This window comes from Chiloscyllium plagiosum, unplaced genomic scaffold (assembly GCF_037043375.1).
Source record: "Chiloscyllium plagiosum isolate Xiang-an unplaced genomic scaffold, Cpla_swu_hap1 HiC_scaffold_46, whole genome shotgun sequence".
NCBI lineage: Eukaryota > Metazoa > Chordata > Chondrichthyes > Orectolobiformes > Hemiscylliidae > Chiloscyllium > Chiloscyllium plagiosum.
The window spans coordinates 44,643,782-44,662,791 of NW_028270184.1; the positions used below are offsets into that span (position 1 = coordinate 44,643,782).

General features: G+C 41.4%; 1 pseudogene; it reads right to left on the reverse strand.

Annotated features, from left to right (window-relative positions):
• Window positions 1-310: 310 nt before the first annotated feature.
• Window positions 311-2,378, reverse strand: LOC148136334 (putative G protein-coupled receptor 139; annotated as a pseudogene).
• Between the last annotated feature and the right edge of the window lie 16,632 nt (window positions 2,379-19,010).

A 19,010-nucleotide genomic window follows, 5' to 3' on the forward strand; every position in this document is an offset into this window, starting at 1 on the left:
TAACAATCAACCGATATGAATAAGAACAAAGACGCTGCAGTATTTCTTTTGCACGATGTAGTTTACAGCTTTCTGAACAATATAACAGGAGACAGGAAATTATATACATGGCTGTGGAAATGAGATAGTGACTGATGATCCTCTTCTTGTCGTTCAGGTGTGACAGTATCGACCATCCTTCTCCTTTGACATTAATTATACCAGCAATTCGTCATGGAATTGTGCTGGACTCTATCCTGAGATCCGGGTGTGAAATATTATATCTGTGAAATTGAACCTTGGAACTCAATTGTGCAATGTTCTAATTTAGCTACTTCTGAGAGAATTGAAACATTGCTGAAACAGGAAATCTCACGGCATTCTTGACTTGCTGTCTGAATTTAGACTGAGTCGCCAGGTAAATAAACGTGTTCGTGCAGCAATTTAAGTTTCGCAACATAAACCCAACTCTTTGAAATATGAATTCCGAATTGTTGTAAGCCCTGGCATTTGCTCCTGTAAAGTTGTAATAGAGGAAATCGACAACATGCACGAACCACAGAAGAATGAAGCTGCCCGATATAGTGAAAAGTAAAACCACAGACCGCCTCCTGCTTTCCATCTCTGGGTCACCGCAATTCTCTGCGGTACTATGTCCTCTTAGTCCCTTACGGACTCTACTACTCACTAAAATGTATTTCACTGTCAGAGCATTGAGCAATAAAATGAATGCGAATGGGAGCAATGGAGTCATAATATTATCAAACCAATCAAAAATTATCCATCCAATTTCATTGTAGTAGCTTGATGTAACAGAACCATGGGATATTGTTAATTATCTTTCCAGGTTCTTGCGTGAAGTAGTAGGTGACATCTTTCAAAAAGAGCACAATCGAGGTTGTTGCTAGAACCATATGAGCAATTTTCTCAGTGCAATATTTTGGTTTTAATTTATGACAACAAATGGCTATACATCGATCTAAAGTGAAAGTAACCGTGAACCAGACAGAGCATTCAGTGGTGACACGTCGCAAGACATTGATAACACTACAGACCGGAGTAATGAAAATGAAAGATCCCGGGAAGTAGTAATAAATGATCCGCCATAGTGTGACTTCGGTGATCATAAATTGCAGATCCGCTGTTGCCATGGCCACCAAGTAGTAAGTGGTGCACTTTGAGAGACCGCACTTTCCCTTGGATAAGATCGCAATGGCGACTATATTAACTGTGTGAGAGAAAATGGGTTCATAATTTCCAAATACTGTTTGGAATAGAGGTAGATGTGGAATTGGTTAATTTTCTTTTGAATCCTATCTCCACTCTGACTTGAACACACCGAATACTCGACAAGTTCTGAGCTTAAAACTTCATACAGTGGTCTGCAGATGTTCACTTTTTGAAAGAGTTATAATCTGAAAACATTCAATTAATTTGGATCTTTGATTACCGTTTTATGCAGTTTTAATTCTGCCTCACCATGTTTTACCCTAACAATAGCTGGAGCTCGTTCATTACGCAAAGGAGACAATTTTTGGCGGCATGACAATTCATAACGTAACACCCAGGCCCTCAAATTATTCATACATCAAATGTATGGAGGTCATGAGTTTGTTAACAACATTATCCCAGTGTTTCTCTGACAATAAACAGTTGACAATCGTCTTTTTCAGTAGATCACATCGAAAGAAGAGCAACAAGGCATTTATCTTGAAATGGACAAAAAAGAAGACTGACCAGTCTCTCCGTTTTCAACTTAATACTGTTTTGTACATTGGATAATATGTAGTTTCTCAAACAATTATTTTGAAAAATTACAACCAACTTCCCGTAAGCAAAGCAAACTGCATATAACTCTGCAATAACAAATACTGCCAAAATAACATCAAAATTAGGATCACTAAGCTACACTTAGTGCACTTCCTCAGGGAACAATGCTTCCGTTTGCAGAGTTTACTGATATCCACTATCATTGTTGAGTTTATAATTAATATCAATTCAAAATTGCACTGACAGGTGCTCCAAATTGTAGTTTACCTCAGAGACTTTCCTGATATTATTAACTGTAGTGAAGATATCAACTTCATAATTTAGACAACCAACAGGCGTCAAGCATGATTTTTCGTGCATACGAGGAAATAACTACAACTTGCAGTATCATTGAAGTCATTTGGCTGAACGGAACTATATCACTGAATTAGTACCTGCATATGTGTGACTTTGCATTAGATATCAACATAAGCATCCACAGAATGAAAATGGATATCACCAGGCACCAAAGGATTGATACAAATTCAGTTTTGCAATGAAAAATGAAAAAAATGTAACCTACCAGGGACACCAATAACAGCAAGCGTATTATAGTATATTTTTAACACATTGTCAATTGGATAATGCATTCTCTCTGAAGTGAGCTTTGCCTTCGTGCTACAGGCAATCGGACTGTGTTAGTGCCTTGCTGGAACTCGAGTGGGATGCTAATGTTGCAAAATATTTAAATTTATTGACACAAGTAAACATGTCATGGAAGGCAGTTAATTCCCCACTGTCATAGAACGTCTTTCATTGATGGTCACGTGCACATTTCTAATTACGAAAAATGTAATTATACATTAACTTATTCTACTGTAAATAAAGCTACATATTTCAAGTCCATTAAAAAATGCAATTGACTTCTTTCACTTGATTCTTCGCAGTTAGCAATCATGTCTGAAGATACCGATTGAAATGCATCATTTTCATGCCATGTACAAATAATCAGCTGAACGTATCAACAAAATCAACTAAAACAAAACCAGAAGTTGCAGGAAATCCTCAGCAGGCCTGGCACATCTCTGAAGAGAAAGCAATATTAACACTTCGGGTCCGATGGCCCTTCTTCAGAACCCAGGACAGCTGGGAAAATGACAGTTTACATGTAGAATGTGGGGTGCAGGAGGGGGTAACGAGTAAATGGTAGATGGGGTCAGAGTCGAAAGAGAGAGAAGAACGGTTGGACAGATAAAGTAGTTGACAGGATCTGGTTAGAGGGTAAATAGATGATAATTGGGACAGTTAGTGGTTTCCAATAGATAGTGGGTAACGAAGTGCTGATAAAGGGCTTTTGCACCAAATGTCGATTTCCCTTCTCGTCTGACATTGCCTGACCGACTGTGCTTTTCCAGCACCATGTTTTCGACTACAATTGCAATAGCTAAATGTTGATAACGGGAAGATTTGCAGCCGTTGCTGTCCGTGACACTAAATAGATCTCCCACAACTTTGTGCCGCTGCGTCTCCTTTGGACAAGGAGAAGGGAAAGTGGTGTGTGTGTGTGTGTGTGTGTGTGTGTGTGTGTGTGTGTGTGTGTGTGTGTGTGTGTGTGTGTGTGTGTGTGTGTGTGTGTGTGTGTGTGTGTGTGTGTGTGTGTGTGTGTGTGTGTGTGTGTGTGTGTGTGTGTGTGTGTGTGTGTGTGTGATTGTTTTGGGGAATGCGTGTTTGAAAATTGTTGTTTAAGAAGGAACACACATAGATGACATCAGATTAAATATTAACATTTTGCAGGAGGTTGGCTAATCAATAGGGACAGAAATTGAGTGACATTTCACTGACAGATGTGATAATCCGCTGGAGATGTTAGAATAAAGGCATTGCCAGACCCAATAAGCTCTTCATCAGGAAACTCGAATCTTCGATCCTCCTGGTGCTTCGATGCTGCCTGACTGACTGTGCTTTTCCAGTACCACACTCTCGAATCTTAACTCCAGCATCTGCGGTCCTCATTTTTTCCCGAACCTCAGTGTAGCCCGCTAAATTAGCAACGGTGTGCAATGCTGCCAAACTGGGCCGGTATTCCAGTTATCTGAATACAAACTAACAAGGTATACACATTTCTCCATGGTGGGATGTCGTTTTGTAGCATTTTATGGTAGCTGGGCTGGTTTCGTCAGGGCGATTTCAAAACTGATGGAAAAAACAGTTCAGCTGTTCTGGCGATATATTCATTCAATGTTGTCATTCTTGCAATTTGACCATGTAAGGTCTCACTCCTCCAGTCAGTCCCACCATGTTTCCACAACATGGTCTTCGTTAATTAATTGGCTGCCTCTATCTTCAATGTGAATCTTTCTCTCCTTTTCCATCTTTCCCTGGGTTTGCTTTTTGATCAGTAGCGTTTCAAGTGCTGGTATTTCACTCTTAAAAGCAAATACATTGTTTGCGTTGGGTCGTTGTTCAAATCCTTGTGAGTCTCATGTGGTGCTCCATGTTAGACGGTGGGTTCCAGTAGATTTGACTTTTATTTCAAATATGGCCTCTCTCTGTCCACTTAACGTCTGTGTGTGTCCCTCTCAGCAGACGGTGTGTTCAGTAGCACAATGACGACTCTTAAGTATTATTATGAAGGACCCGGCAACTAAATTGTGTCAGGATGTTGTCACTTTAAAAAAACAATATTTTTGACCGATCCTTTTTTTATGAATAGACGTTATAAATGTCGAGTTGCTAAACTGGTTACTGAAAATGGATTCAGTAAATACCTTGTAAGATCTTATGGTTTGATTTAAAATGGTGATAACAATGGAAGGGGAATTGCCAGCACTCACAGACTCAGCTTAATTTTTTCTGCATTACTTATAGTAGTCAGAAGCTGTTTGTGGTCAAAGAATGGTTGGAAGCTTCAGTATCATGTTGCGTCCTCTTGGATTGGAGAATTGCATATACAGATCCGTGTTAGAATGTGAATTTTTGATTCTGGAATGTTACAATAATGTAACCATTCATGCATACAAGATGCTATATCTGTTACTGTGTTACGTTTTATAATAGTTAGGCTATAATAAGTTCCTATTCCCTTTGTTTATATTTTAACTAATAATAATGGGCGGCACGGTGACACAGAGGTTAGCACTGCTGTTTCACAGCGCCTGAGACACGGGTTAAATTCCTGCTTCGAGCGACTGACTGTGTGGTGTTAGCACATTGTCCCCGTGTCTGCATGGGTTTCGTCTGGGTGCTCTGGTTTCCTCCCACAGTCCAAAGATGTGCAGGTTAGGTGAATTGGCCATGTTAAATTGTCCGTAGTGTTAGCTGAAGGGGTATATGTAGTGATTGAGTCTGGCTAGGTTGCACTTCGGAAGGTCGGTGTGGACTTGTTGGGCCGAAGTGCCTGTTTCCACGCTGTAAATAATCTAATCTTATCATGCTTAAATCGGCTACACCTGCCTGTGTTGAATAGTTTGAGAAGTCGCATCTGGCCTGAACACATAGAACATAGAACATAGAACATAGAAGAATACAGCGCAGTACAGGCCCTTTGGCCCTCGATGTTGCGCCGATCCAAGCCCACCTAATCTATACTAACCCACTATCCTCCATATACCTATCCAATGCCCGCTTAAATGCCCATAAAGAGGGAGAGTCCACCACTGCTACTGGCAGGGCATTCCATGAACCTACGATTCGCTGAGTGAAGAACCTACCCCTAACTTCAGTCCTATATCTACCCCCCTTAATTTAAAGCTATGCCCCCTTGTAATACACGACTCCATATGCGGGAAAATGTTCACACTGTCAACCCTATCTAACCCCCTAATCATCTTGTACACCTCAATCAAGTCACCCCAAACCTTCTTTTCTCTAATGAAAACAGCCCCAAGTGTCTCAGTCTTTCCTCATACGATCTTCCTTCCATACCAGGCAACATCCTGGTAAACCTCCTCTGCACCCGTTCCAGTGCCTCCACATCCTTCCTATAGTATGGCGACCAAAACTGCACACAATATTCCAGATGCGGCCGCACCAGAGTCTTATACAACTGCATCATGACCTCAGGACTCTGGAACTCAATTCCTCTACCAATAAAAGCCAGTACGCCATATGCCTTCCTCACCGCACTATTTACCTGGGTGGCAACTTTCAGAGATCTGTGTACATGGACACCAAGATCCCTCTGCTCATCCACACTACCAAGTATCCGACCATTAGCCCAGTACCCCATCTTTTTGTTATTCTTCCCAAAGTGAATCACCTCACACTTAGCTACATTGAATTCCATTTGCCACCTTTCTGCCCAGCTCTGCAGCTTCTCTATATCCTGCTGTAACCTGCCACATCCTTCCTCACTGTCAACAACTCCTCCGACTTTCGTATCATCCGCAAACTTGCTCACCCAACCTTCTAACCACTCTTCCAGGTCATTTATAAAAATGACAAACAGCAATGGTCCCAAAACAGATCCTTGCGGAACACCGCTAGTAACTGCACTCCAAGATGAACCTTTACCATCAACTACTACCCTCTGTCTTCTTCCATCCAGCGAATTCCTAATCCAACCTCCAACTCACCCTCAATGCCATACCTCCGTATTTTTTGAAGTAGCCTACCATGGGGAACCTTATCAAACGCCTTACTAAAATCCATATATACCACATCTACCGCTTTCCCCTCATCAACCTCCTTCGTCACCTTTTCAAAGAATTCAATAAGGTTTGTGAGGCACGACCTGCCCTTCACAAAACCATGCTGACTATCCTTGATCACATTATTCCTATCCAGATGTGCTTAAATCCTATCCCTTACAATTCTCTATAAGACTTTGCCCACAACAGAAGTGAGACTCACCGGCCTATAGTTACCAGGGTTTCCCTACTCCCCTTTTTGAACAAGGGAACCACATTTGCAATCCTCCAGTCTTCTGGCACTACTCCTGTAGACAAAGAGGACATAAAAATCAAGGCCAATGTCTCTGCAATCTCCTCCCTTGCTTCCCAGAGAATCCTAGGATAAATGCCATCAGGCCCAGGGGACTTATCTATTTTCACCTTTTCCAGGATTTCCAACACCTCTTCTCTACATACCTCAAAGCCATCCATTCTACTTATTTGTGACTCAGTATTCACATCGACGACAATGCCCTGTTCCTGAGTAAATACTGAAGAAAAGTATTCATTCAGTGTCTCCCCAATCTCTTCCGCCTCCACACGCAACTTCCCACTGCTATCCTTGACTGGACCTATTCCTACCCTAGTCATTCTTTTATTCCTAACATACCTATAGAAAGCCTTAGGGTTTTCCCTAATCCTACCGACTAAGGACCTTTCATGTCCCCTCCTTGCTGCTCTTAACTCTCTCTTCAGGTCCTTCCTGGCTACCCTATAACTCTCAATCGCCCCAATTGAACCTTCACGTCTCATCTTGAGATAGGCCGCCCTCTTCCATTTAACAAGGGATTCCAATTCCTTATTAAACCACGGCTCCCTCGCACGACCCTTTCCTCCCTGCCTGACAGGTACATAATTATCAAGGACACTCAATAGTTGCTCCTTGAACAAGCTCCACATATCATTTACACTCTTGCCTTGGAGTCTACTTTTCCAAGCCACACATCCTAAGTCATGCCTCACCGCATCATAATTTCCCTGACCCCAGCTATAACTCTTGCCCTGTAGTACACACTTATCCCTCTCCATCACGAGAGTAAAAATCACCGAATTATGGTCACTATCCCCAAAGTGCTCACCTACCTCTAATTCTAACACCTGGCCTGGTTCGTTACCCAGAACCAAATCCAGTATGGCCTCACCTCTTGTTGGCCTGACTACATATTGTGTCAGGAAACTCTCCTGCACACATTGAACAAACACTGACCCATCTAACCAACTTGAGCTATAGCTTTCCCAATCAATATCAGGAAAGTTAAAGTCCCCCATAACAACCACCCTATTACTGTCACTCATCTCCTGAATCACCTTCCCTATCCTTTCTTCAATGATTCTTGGACGATTAGGAGGCCTGTAAAAGACTCCTAACACGGTGACCTCACCTTTCCTATTCCTAACCTCAGCCCAAACTACCTCAGATGGCAAGTCTTCATCCATCGTCCTTTCCACCACTGTAATACTATCTTTGACAAGCAATGCCACACTCCCCCTCTTTTACCCCAACCTCTGACCCTACGAAAACATTTAAATCCTGGAACCTGCAACAGTCAATCCTGTCCCTGTTCTAGCCATGTCTCCGTAATAGCCACAACATCGAAGTCCCAGGTACCAACCCACGCTGCAAGTTCACCTACCTTATTTCGTATACTTCTTGCATTGAAGTATACACACTTCAAGCCACTTTCCTGTTTACAGGCACTCTCCTTTGAAATTGATGCCATGTTCCTAACCTCCCTACACTCCAGGCCCTGCACCCTGAAGCTACAATCTGGGTTCCCATGCCCCTGCAGAGTTAGTTTAAACCCCCCCCCCCCAAGAGCACTAGCAAACCTCCCCCCAAGGATACTGGTGCCCCTCAGGTTCAGGTGTAGACCATCCTGTTTATAGAGGTCCCACCGTCCCCAGAAACAACCCCAGTTATCCAAAAACCGGAATCCCTCCCTCCTGCACCATCCCTGTAGCCACGCATTTTAGTGTTCTCTTTCCCTATTCCTCGAATCTCTATCACGTGGCACGGGTAACAAACCAGATACAACAACTCTGTTCGTTCTAACTCTGAGCTTCCAACCTAGCTCCCTGAAAGCCTGTCTAACATCCTCGGCACTCCTCCTACCTATGTCGTTGGTGAAAATATGGACCACGACTTCGGGCTGCTCCCCCTCCCCCTTAAGGACCCGGAAAACACGATCAGAGACATCACGTACCCTTGCACCTGGGAGGCAACATACCAAACGTGAGTCTCTCTCGTTCCCACAAAACCGCCTATCTGTGCCCCGAACTATCGAGTCCCCAATTACTACTGCTCTGCTCTTCTTCACCCTTCCCTTCTGAGTAACGGGGACAGGCTCCGTGCCAGAGACCTGAGCCCCGTTACTTACCCCTGGTAAGTCATCCCCCCCACAAGTATCCAAAACGGTATACTTGTTCTTGAGGGGAACGGCCGCAGGGGGTCCCTGCACTGGCTGCTTCCTCCCAGTCCCCCTCACTGTCACCCATCTATCTGCCATCTTTGGAGTTACTACTTCCCTATAACTCTGATCTATGACCCCCTCTGCCTCCCGAATGATCCGAAGTTCATCCAACTCCAGCTCCAGTTCCCTAACACGGTCTTGGAGGAGCTGGAGATGGGTGCACTTCCTGCAAGTGTAATCGGCAGGGACGTCGATGGCATCCCTCACCTCATACATGTTGCAGGAGGAACATTGCACTGCCTTCACTGCCATCCCTCTAAAGCTAACTTTTATTAAAAAAAACTGGGTCTAAAGAATAAAACAAGCAAAATTCAGCACTTACCTACTTACCACAACAGATGTTATTATTAGGTTAGAGGAGGAGGGCGAGTGGGAGGCACTACCCGTGTAGTGCCTCGGGTTCCTCTCCTTCGCGCTTTTAAAGGCGGAAAAACCTACCCAGGTAAGCTTACACTAACTGCTTCCGGGTCTCGGCTGCCCCTCTGGTCGTCGTCACTTCCCCCTCTATCTTTCAATAAGAAAACGTTAGTGCCGAGCTAACTTTTGAAACCATTTAGAGGATGCTGGCCTTACCCATAATACTTGCAGCTGAGGGGCGTTTGACTGATTCCTGTTCTTGAAATGTTTGCAGATGTGTTGGAGATCTTTTGCTGGGACTTGTGCTGTGATTCGCCTCAGACATTAGTTGTAACCAACTCTGAAAGGATAATGGCCTCTATAATTGTAGCACCATGGTCTGCAACATGACCAACAGCGGGGGAAGCTCTAAAACCATTGGGAAAGTGATCTGCCATAACCACTGGGATTTTCCAAGACATTTTCACAAGTTACTCTTAACCCAGGAACAGAGTGTGAGGGACGTTGATTAAACAAGGAGCTGGACATAGAGCTGTGTCACCTCCTTCAACATGATCTGAAACCTCACAGCAGATGGAGCACGATTGGACCAGTGGCTATTAGGGTTGGGTTTTCTTCAGGTTTTGTGATATAGAACTTTCCATGCAGGCGTGGTTGACATACCCATCATCTGGCAGTATGTAGACATCCGTATCAGCAATCGGTTTTGGATGATATATCTATATATATATATATGTTGGATGAGATATACATGATGTTTTCGCCCTCAACGTGCATCTGTTGTATGTATCCTTGTTTTCGCAATTTAGAGGGATTACTGATGGTTTTAATGACTCTGTGATTTCCGTCTGTCAGTGGGAATTCGTAGAGGACCCGAATGAACTGTCCCTCCACAGATATTGCAGTGTTACCATGCACAGTACATTATGTTGTTTAATATCGGCTGCCTGACAGTAACCACAGCATCTCCGATCCGACGCAATCAGCCTTTCCCATCGTCTTCGAGTTTCTACGTCTTTAGAATGCTTAGCATCTTGGATAAAGGCCTCCCATTAAACTTCCCTCTCCTTGGCCACTTTCCACCTCCAACCAATTACATCACAATATCCCTTGCGTACTGACAGCTTTGTGTTCACTGGGAACGGCAGGTAGCAGATGATCAGGGAAATGGAGTAACACGTCCGAGTGGGTGAACGTGTTAGAGTGAACTCCCCAGTGCACATTGTTCTAGTCAGTCCTGCTCTGTCTCTCCTTTTCAGTAGCATACGTCTTCCCATTCTTCCTGAAAAACAGATAGTGCTTGTATAAGATATGAAATTTCCAGCAACCGAACTACGGTACATTGAATTTATCTGTTTATATCTATTCGCACTCTCTCCATAGTCTCTTGTTAATCTAATATCCTGCTTATCTCAGTGTCATCATACAATGCCTCCAGTCCGCTCCTTGACATCATTGATATGGGTTGTTGTGGATCCCGAGCGACTCAATAGTCTGCAGTGGATACATTGAGTAAAATGGATTAAGACTGATTTACCGTAAGTGTCTGCTTCCTGTTTGATACCCAGTTGCAGTTGTACAGAATACTCCAGCTGCAGACCCAAAAAATGTCTTGATGGTTGGCACAATACTTCTATACTTTTATACCACATGCATTGAGAAATCGCACTTGCCTTTTTTATTACCTGCTGTACCTGCATGTAAAATTTCAGTGACACCCAGATTCCTCTGCACCCGAATAGTCTGATGTTTCTCTCCATCCAAATCATATGTTGCCTTTATATTTTGCTGATCAAAATGGATGACAACACACTTATACACATGAAATTTCACTTCTAAATGTTGGCCCATTCACCAAAATTATTCATAACCGTTTGAAATTTCCTGTATCGATTTTGCAAACTATTGCTCCCCCCATTTTAGTGCCATCTGAAAATTTGCTTGTAATTTGTTTTCTAACTGGAAGTGATAATTTAGATTACAAATAGTTGGGGCCTGAGGACTGGACTCTGTTGCAACCCACAAGTTGCTAATCAGAAAACGATCCATCTATTTCATCTCATTGTATTTTGTTGATTCACCAATCCTCGATACAAACTGATACATTTGTCCAAACCGCACGTGCTCTTATTTTGCCAATTAGTCTAAGAGCGTCACCTGACTCAATGTTTTCTGAAGTCCAGAAACTTTACATCTCCAGGCTCCCATTATCAATCTTGTGTAATGTCAATCTTTAATGAACTTGAGTAAAATATTCAAGCACGAGTTATTTTCATAAAGCCACACTGTTCTAACGGGTTGCGGTTTTACTTCGCAATACTACTGACATTAATTCCTCGATCATAGATTATCAAAATGCCTTGGAAACTAATAATTTGCTCACCAATTGCATTGCAGAGTGAAGATGACAATTCTGTGTGTTTTTTTAATTTTCTTTAAACTCTACGTTTTCTTTCACTTCCTGTGTAATGGGCCTAACAGTGTAACACAAATGTCCTGATTGCTGTGTAACAGATATGAATGTCCGAAAGGACTCGTTGTGTTCCTGGTTGACAAAGTAATGGGGCTGAAAGTTCTCCTGATATTCGTCCAATATAGCTTCATGGCATGAGTTTGCTGCACCTGTTCCTGAGTAAGAGACTCAAGGTCTGTTCGTCCTCTTCCTGTTGACGTGTCAGAGGCTTGAGGGCTGACGGAATTTTCTTTTGCTGCCTAACAGTTTGAGGTTTTCTCACGTACCTCCATAACACATTTAAGTTGTTGACTGACTTCCTCCTATCACGGTAATCAGGCTCAAGGATCTAGATAGCCTCATGCTGTTCCGGCATAACATTGTCGAAGCTGATTGCTGATTTTCCTGTGTAGCGGGCTGGAGAAGCAGAACGAATTCCTCCATTTCCGGTGTAATTGACGTCTGTTGCTGACTCATTTTAGTGCACCAGGAAAGAAGAAGATCATCTTTCATCCTATAATATCCCGTGGTTATTGGATCAACCTAGTCAATTTTTCCAAATAGGTTAACACTCTCCATTTTTGGAATCACTTGAGGGAACTATCTGTGAGCTGCTCCCAATGAAACATTGACGTTTCTTCAGTAAGGAGAATAAATCTGTACTCACTTCTCCAGATGTGATATCATCAAAACATTACAACACAGTACAGGACCTTCGGCCCTCGATGATTTGCCGACATGTGAAAACAATACGATGTCGATCTAACCTTCTCTATTCAATAATGATCCATCTATTTATCTAATGACCATTTACATGTCGTAAAATTTGACAAAGCTACTACTGTTGCAAGCAGGGCATTCCACGTCCTTAATACACTTTGTCAGCAGCGAAGGATGGTCGGACTGATTGCTGAGATGACAGGCTTGTTTTGTGAGCTGAGTTTCAGTCGACTGGACCTGTATTCCATGACGATTTAAAGAATGAGTGAGCATCTCAGTGAAATATATGAAACTGACAAGAAGAAACGGATTAGAAGAACGGATTAGAAGAACGGATTATAATTCCCCTAGCTGGGACGTCGAAATAAGGAGCCAGAATTAGGTACAGGCAGGCCACTCTGCATTGCGATGTGAATAAAGGTCTGCACTCAAAGACTGTTGAAACTCTGGAGTTCACTATTATATAGACTGTTGAAGGCATGGAAGTGAATACGAGTAAGCATTTTTGGACAGTAAAGTGATGACGATGGAAAGAAGTATAATGTGGAGATAAAGGATAGCCCGTTATTGTATTGAACAAGGGAGAAAAATTGATGGAACGAAGAGACTTCTCAAGGTTGTATTTGATATCCTTCTGACGGTTAATCACATTTAGTTATATGCACGTTGTGGGTATAAAGTCATTGAGGAAATGTTTGCCATGAACTCGAAATGGTGGAATCCCAATGTGTTGGATTATTCACCTCATTCGCTAGCTTCTGTCCAGTTTGTGGGAAAGCTCTGTAAATGTTGTCACATGTTCTCAGATTTTAAAAAGGAGGCCTCTGAAATGTTGCCAGGACTGTTTTATCCATTCTGTTTTCTAAATCAGAGTCTGGTTCCGGGTGTTCTGTCCGGTTTCATTCTTTAAAACCCCGGAACAGTTTTATAGAATTGAGTGCCTTGCTGGCCATTTCAGATACCATTGAAGAGTTCATCGCATGTCTAATTGTCTGGAGTCACTTCCAACCTAACCAGGGAATTGCGGTAGAATTCACTTCTGAAAGTATACTTGTGAAATACATTGGTGTTACAATTAACACCATTGCCGTCAAGGTCAGTTTTACTGATACCAGATTTTAGATCTCCATATTTAATTAATTGTTTTTAACTTCCACTAGTTTCCAGGTCATTGGCCTGGTCTGAATGTATAATCCAATGACATTTCCACAAAGGTTCCATCTCTGCAAGGGGAAGCTACTGGAAACCACACAAAACAGATTATTTCTGTCGTGTTTGACAGCTCTGTCAAAGGAACTTTGATTTTCATGATAGGACTGAGGGGGTGGCAATTGATCAGACTTTAATTATTCTCCACTAACAGAAATGGATATATTTGAGCAATTTTCCAAATTGTCTGGTAGATGTTTGAGTTGGAGTTGGAATGGAACATCTTCTCCAGAGGCGCGGCTATTTGTGCAGCAAAAGCATTCAGTCCTTTTGCATGTCGGAAGTCAGGGCCATTGCCTTTGTTGCATGTATTCTATTGTGGTGTTTTCTGAATTCTCGTGTAGCGATTGGAATTGGTTTCAAAGTGTCATGGGTGATTCTGTGGACATCATGAAGAGGGCACACATACGCAAACACACACAAAAAGAAGATCATTTTTCAACTTTCTCACGACCTCAGTTTTCTTTTCAGTTTATTCCGTGCTTGTAAGGTAATGAGGCAATTATATTCCAAGACAGTCGAAGTTAGGAAATTTAGCCTCATTGATCTTGGTTCTGAATCATAGCTGCTTAACCAACTAGACAAAATCTGAATTTCTCTCAGTCATTCCATTTGCAACTGTAACAATATTTTCAAGTCAAGTTCTTCATGCCTCTGCATTAGTCTGGGAAACAAGTGACTCTCCTGACTCCCCCCTCAACTTTTATGAGGAAATGCATCATTCTTTTGCCATTCGGGGGCTTTTTCCCTGCTATGATCCTTATCCAGCGATTCCGCATCCGATTCTAACCACCATTCCATCTCCAACTCATCCTATCCGTCCCCTAATATTTCCAGCAGGCCCTCCTCAGTACATGCCATTCTACTCCATTTTGCCCCTTCCATGGGTCACTTTCCATCTGACTCCCTTCGATACCCTTTTGTAGCTTCGAAACTCTTCGATTTGTTTTTATTCTGGTATTGTCTGCAGTAATCTGAGTTCCTCCTCCTAATTCTCCCCTTGTGTTTTATTTCTCGACTTCCTCCCGCAACATCTTTGTCTCGTTCTGCTTTTCCAAGATTAACTTCTTCACTTCCTTCATTCTCTGGTTCAGTTTATTTTTCACGGCCTTGTCCACAACGCATTCAATTTCACCTTCTGTTTCCACCGTTCCCTTTTAACCAAGGACACTGCTTTGGTTTTTCTGTATTCGAGTAGGGAGCAGGTCTGCCCAGCTTCTGCAAGTCTGTACAGAAAACAAGTTTGTCTCCCTGACCTTCAGTTTGCACAGGTGCTTTTGTTGTTCTTTGGCATCCTGTCTGGTCACAACAAGTACTTTGTATGCTTTTATCAATTTTTCTCCCTTTTGTCTGAAAAGATTGAATATTTCTGCCTGCTGCTCCCGTTTAATTTTCCGCTTTTTCGAATTATCTTTTGGTTTTCTTTTTTTAATTAATCCTTCCATCTCATCAGACATAATTATGCCAAAACTACCTTCATTTCGCCACTTGTTTAATACGTTTTGAATATGTTTTCCCCCCAGTTTCCGGAAACTTTCAAAACGCCATTTTTTGATATTGGGAATTTATACCTCATATTTCAACTGCATTTCTTTGACTCATCCTGACATATATTTCAGTCCAGCAATGTATTGTCCTTGTTCTCAAGTTTCACTCCCCATTGTCTTAAATCTCCGCTCGCACCTCGTCATTTATTATCAGCATTCGTTAACTCGACTATTTGTATTTTTCTCTTATTAATCTGTCCGTCTCCAAACTTCCCAGGTTACAACCAATTAATAAAGACAATAAAGACAATCTACCTTTATTGGTTCTGCCTGTACAGACTTTTACTTTTCCAGGATTGTATCTGCAGGAAAATCTAACCTGCCCTTCTATTCTGTACAATCTGTACAGTCCCCCGTAACCTGCGAGGCGGTATGCAGAGGCATTTGCCAACACAGCATGTAAATTTATTTCAGAAAATTACTAATTTCTATTCCCAGTTACACAACTGCGCTGTTTTCTTGACCAATCTGAGTATCCTCAAATTTCAATTTATCAACAGACTTTTCGGTTTTTGGCTTGGAGAAACCTTTCAGAAACTTTACTGCACTCTTGTGTCCCCATGACCTCCCTCACTCGACCGAATTTAATTCGAGCTATCAGTAAAATGCTTTTTTTTTGGCCAACCCTTAGTCTGTTAGGCTTGGAATGGTGCCCGATGGACCTCAAAGACTTCTTGGAATGGCCTCCTTTGTGTGTCTCTTTCCAACCCAGATTGTTTCCACAGTTTGGTGCAACATCTTGGACCGAAAGACCTGTACTGCGTTGTTCTATGTTACATGTTCTTAATCTCTTTTGGTCTATTTTCTCACTCCCCAACGTTATTAATCAGTTATAATCTTATTCCCGTATTCTCTTCTGCTCTTTTGTTCGTTGTCATTCTGTTATTTTCTTATCCTTATGATCGTATTCGCTTCGTTGTTATTCTGCTGTGCAGTTATTTTGTTAATCATACACTCTTATTCTCTTATTCTATCATGTTTTATTTGCTTATGTTCTTATTCACTTCGATTACTTTTCTCTTGTTCTCGAAAGCTATTGTTCATGTTCATATTCTCTTATGCGTAATGTTCATGTTCACATATGTTCTTATTCTCTTCTCTTGCCATTTACTCATGTTCTTTTGTTCCTCGTCTCTCATGTTTTTATTCATATTTACTTCTTTCTATTTGAGTTATTGTGATATTATTGTCTTCTGTTCTTATTTCCATATTCGAAAATACTCTTATGTCCTTATGCTCTTTTGCTCTTATCCTGCTATGCATTTATATTTTTATACGCTCCTACGCTCTGATATTCTTATTCAAATATTAATTTATGTTCTGATTCACTGATGTTCTTATCTTCTTGTTCGCTTTTGACTTCAAGTTCCCATGCTCCTAAGTTCCTATTCACTTATGTTCTTATTATTTTGTCAGCTTATGTCATTCTTCTCTTTTGTTCTGACTATTTTATGTTCTTGCTCCGTTTGTTTTCTTGTTCAGTTATGTGCTATGGTGCTGATCTGTTTTGTTCTTATGTTCTCATTCCCTTATGTTCTTATTAATTATATTCATATTATCCTATTCTGTTGTGTCTGTATTCTGTTATAATCTCATTATCATATTTTGTAATTCGCTTCTGGTCTTATTCTGGATAATTGCATCTCATTCTGGGGCAGGTGGGACGACTACAACCAGGACTGGCCAAAACCTAAATCAGAGTGATAACGGGATCCGAGGATGATTTTGTTCATGCTCTTCGGGAAAGTCTAAACTAATTCAGCAGGGTGATGCTGAATTGTAGTTCTAATATGCAGGGTTTTGAGAGCATTGAGGTCAGAAATGACCTTCCAAGATCACAAGATTACACCGGCAAGCAGGAAGGTGGTTTGGAATTTTGCGAATGACCATAACGTGTTAGTGATCCATCCAGCGACAGACGAGCCTTTCAAAGCAATGTTTGGCACGCTTTATCAAGTCGAAAGGTAATCGTTTGATGTTAAATATTTGTTAAGAATGACAAATAGGAAGAAATCTCATCCGGTGCGCCATGTGAATTTGCTCAAAAGGTATTTGATTGCGACAACACAAAGTGAATTGTCGAGTTCAGGCGATTCTGCATTGGATTTTCCTCAAAATAAATTAGAAAATGAGGAAGTCCTCGAAAGGATGAATAAAATATTGAGCTATTTTTCAGAGGAAAATCGAAATTATCTGACACAGTTATTGAAATTAACAGGCGAGATATGCAGGTTGGGGATATCGGGATAGCTGTACAAATTATAGAACATTCTTCCTGAATAATCCTCCAAGTTTGGCGCAGATCAAAAACATATTCACCAAATCACAATTGCAACACAAGTGGCATGAGTTGCAGTGACTGGGACTCAGCCATGATAATGGCACCAAATAACAGTGATTATGTGTGGTCTATTACAAAGTTTGGGCAGTCAGAATTTCTGATGCATGTGTTTTTCCACGTTTGGAAAATTTTACTGAGAAAATGAGACAATCAACTTACATTTCTAAGTTGAACTTTTGCAGAACATACTGCTGGGAACCTTTGTCTGAAAGAGTGAAATTAATTTTGGTTTTTGTGATCTTGAATGAGCTGTATAAATTTAAACTCCTACCCTTTCGTTGGAAGCATGGGCCAGACACATTTTAAATACTAACCAATAAAGTAATTTCTGGATTATCCAATTGTGTGGTGTATATGGATGACCTGGTGATTTTTAATCACAAATGCAAGGACCTTTTTGCAGTATGTTTCTGAATTGTTTGATCGAATTATTGGGTCATGCTTTCGAATAAAATTGGCGAAGAATGAGTCGCAAAATCCCAGTTCACCTTCCAGATACACGCATTTAGGCATGTTCAAATGCCCCCACGGGATGTGAAAGGAAAGATTCTTGGGAAATTTCACATGCCAACGATGCGGAGAACAGTGATGCGATTCGTAAGATCGAGTGGTTATTTTGAAAGTTTGTATTGAAATTTAGTAGTATTCCACTCAGTAACTCTTGAAAGAGGCTCACAAAATTTAAAAAGGGTAGTGTACTGTCAGAAGGCATTCGACAGCCAGAAAGCTGCGTTAATCAACGCCTCAGTGTGAACTATTGCCCCAGTGTTAAATACAACGAATTACATAACGGTTTTCAAGGTGAATATCGATGCAAGTGAAGCGGATGTCGATGCTTTCATCTTGCATAAAGATAGCATAAAGATTCAAAGATCGATTAGGTATTTTTCCAGAAAGCTGAATGATCATTAATGGAAATTTCCCACGATTCCGAAGGTAAAGTTGAGCTTGTTGCTGCCGTTCCAACCTTTCAAAATTTAGCTTGCGAGAAATGTGTCCGAAACAATTCCCAGAATGGTTAAATGTATCTTATTGTTCCAGCAATTCACATTGCAAGCTGTATACGTGGCAGGCTAAGAAAACATACAATTATAAACGCGTTTTGTGACTCTGATGAAGAAAGGCAAACGTGTTCGATGTCAGGGATAAAGAATGGACTGAAAAAGAATGTAGTAGCGAATGTTTGCATGCTTTGAGTGAAAGTAATATAAATGTGTTGCAATGTCCTGACAGAGTAAGATGACATGTTTTTAAAAATGCAGCCATCCTGTGTCGTGCTGGAGATTTTTGAAGCAGGGGAGGGGGCGGTGAGAATTCTGTCACTGTAATAAGTTATTATGTTCTTATTTCCTCTAAGAGAAATTGTACGAAAGCGAAGGTCTGGTTACTTAAGACCATTGACTCTACAGCTTCGGAGGGTTTAGTTTCATTTCCAATGACCTGAATGATTAAAGCCACATCTCACAGACAAGAATTGCGAGAGATTGTTTTTCATTAACTGCAGCATCAGAAACC